The sequence below is a fragment of the Strix uralensis genome, chromosome 1 (assembly GCF_047716275.1).
Source record: "Strix uralensis isolate ZFMK-TIS-50842 chromosome 1, bStrUra1, whole genome shotgun sequence".
In the NCBI taxonomy this organism is placed as follows: domain Eukaryota; kingdom Metazoa; phylum Chordata; class Aves; order Strigiformes; family Strigidae; genus Strix; species Strix uralensis.
In genome coordinates, this window is record NC_133972.1 from 105,481,429 (window position 1) to 105,484,174 (window position 2,746).

The 2,746-nt window shown below is 43.0% G+C and overlaps 1 long non-coding RNA gene across 1 annotated transcript; it reads right to left on the reverse strand.

Annotated features, from left to right (window-relative positions):
• Positions 1 to 320: 320 nt before the first annotated feature.
• LOC141954067 (uncharacterized) lies at positions 321 to 2,532 on the reverse strand. The gene is made up of 3 exons (XR_012632079.1): positions 2,476 to 2,532; positions 1,048 to 1,092; positions 321 to 691 (listed from the first exon to the last, which is right to left on the reverse strand). It is a non-coding gene; the product is annotated as an uncharacterized LOC141954067 (long non-coding RNA).
• Positions 2,533 to 2,746: the final 214 nt, after the last annotated feature.

The following is a 2,746-nucleotide window of genomic DNA, read 5'->3' on the forward strand; positions in this document are numbered from 1 at the left end:
AGATTACCGATCAACCACTGCCCCATATGCTTATCAAGGCCTTGAGGGCACTAATAAGCTTTAATAGCCCTGTCTGGGTGGTGCCCCACAGGCTTGCTCATGGCTCACCCCTATTTCAGTTCAGCCTGGGGCCATCAGTCCCTGCCTGAGCTATGCTCAGGTCTATCACAGCCATGCCCAGCCATGCACTCAGCTGGACTGGACCCTGACCCATGGACTGGCTTCCCAGCGTGACCTCAGACCTGCTACTTCACTTCAGGACCCGTCTGGTGGTTACCAGGCTGAGTAGGACCCTGGCTGCTGCCACCAGACCTGATCCTGCTTTGCCAGCTTACATTCCTTGGACTTGCCTCATCACCAAGTGATGCCAAGTGTTCTGAACTCTCAGCTGACGCCCACTGCCCCCCCTGGGCCTGCCCTGATGCCCTCTCTCAGGAATGGTTGGACAGAGTCCTGGATCACAAGTCCCTGCCCTGCTGGTTGTGTGTTACCCACCTGTGACTCACAGTGGTGGGCCTGTCCCACATTGTCTTATGCGTTCCTCAGCCCTAGTCCAGTGTCAGCCCCATCCAATACCAGCACTTCAGGTGAAGGCACCAAGTAGCAGGAGGCTGAAAAACTGGCTGACGTTTCTTCCAGAGGTGGCCAGCTCACACAGGTGTGAAGCCCCAAGTACACAGTTGTCCTTCAGCTTGTAGACATAAGGAAATCACAAAGAAAGAAAGAAAATGGATACATTAAACCTGGGGGTGGGGACATGAAGGGTAAAACAGAAGTAAGCTCTTCTAAGATTTTTTTAGTCATTAATAAATCAGGTCTGGGACTTTTCTGTGGGTTTTGTCTTATAGTACTGCAAAAATATAATAAGAGTAATTCACCTCCCATTACTGCACCTGCTTGTACAGTTTAAATTAAAACCAGAAACACTGCAAATCCCACTTTACAATGGCTTTCAGTGTTTGAGACTCTGAATTAAAGGCCTTCATTGTTTAGGAGGATTATTTCATTGCCTTCACTGGCTTCAAAGAAATAAGAATCTTCACTCACTTTTCTATTGATCCCCGTTGATCAGATTAACTTTGTTTTGGATTCCTACTGAAACAAAAGACAAATAGAAATGTTTTGAACACTTACGTGTACAGTTTTGTTCAGTTCATGATTCTATTACCTATTACAAAGATGATTATTGGTTAGACAAAGAAAGAATAAAGGAATTACTGTAAATTATGTTCACTAAATACCAACACTTTAAGCAATTACAAAATTATGAAATATTTCAGAATGACATATAATTACAGTTAATTCCACAATTAAGAGTATATCTTTTATTTAGCATCACTTGTTCTTTCATAAACAATAATTAGGATTAAGAAAGGTCAGAGAATGCTTCCATTTCAACACTACAAAACCCATTTAGAGCCATTCCTGCTCCCCCCCTCCATGCACTTTATATTCAGTGACTTTGCCTTTTGTTATTTCGTAACAAATGACAAAGGATCTTAATCTTAGTATGGGGCAAGAGGCTCTCCTGGGATGTCACAAGCCAAGAGACCCAAATCGTGTTAGCCTGGCCATAGACAAAAGCTGTTCAGCTAGGAAGTACCCTTACTTGTGTACTCAGAGAAATTATCCTCAGAATTATAACACATGATAATAAGTGGCAGCTCTACTTTCTCACAGTGCTATCCTGCACATCTACATCCAAGTCTATTTCTTGTATGTCCCCTGGAGCAGACCATTAAAACACCAGCTGGGTCAAAACGTCAGTTAATCAGCTGGATGATGACTATTCCTCAGGTCTTGCTCACTCCTTTCTTCCTCCTCTACACTCCTTCCTGGACACAGAAATGGCTTTCTGATAAAGATGGCACAATGCTTGCCAGATCTCTCTAGCTTGCTAATATGCCTTATTCACTGTATCAAGCAGCATCTTATTAGCTACCGTGGCTATATATAAGCTGTACTATACACACATAAGAGAAGCATCAGTGCTGTTACACAGTGCATTCTAATGAAAGTTCAAAGCTGTGAAATAAATGTATCTGTAGTCAACACAACTGACGCATTACAGCGACAGGCATTACTGCCACGTATTTTGTAGACTGCCTCAGATGGCTCTGTAACATGGGCAAGGATCTTAACTCCACTCTTACCTTGCTATGAGTTCAAACTGTTACAAAATCATGAAATAGTTTTCGTTGGAAAGGATATCTGGAGGTCATTTAGTTCCACCCTCCTCCCAAAGTGGGTCCAACTATGTCAGATTCCTCTGGGCCTTGTCCAGTTCGGTTTTGAATATCTTCAAGGATGGTGAGTCCATAGTCTGTCTGGGCACTTATGGCTTGCTTTTTTTTTTTTGCCCCCCCCTTTTTTGGTATCTAATAATAATTTCCCGTATAACAACCTGTGTCTTCTGCTTCTCATCCTGCCACTCTAAGAGTGTTTCCGTCTTGATTACACTTTACCAATAAGTACCTGAAGGCATCAATAAGATCTCCCATTAGCCCGTTCTTCTTGGCTGACCAAGCACAATTCTCCCAGTTTCTTCTCGTCATGTACTCAAGGCTTCTAATCATCTTGGTAGCCTTCCATTACACTGAATGCAGCACGTCAATAGCTGTTTTCCACTGGGAAACTCAAAAATGGACAGAGTCCTTCATATGGAGTCTCACAAGTGCTAAATAGAAAAGAATCATAGAATCACTTAGGTTGGAAAAGACCCTTAAGACCATCGAGTCCAACCATT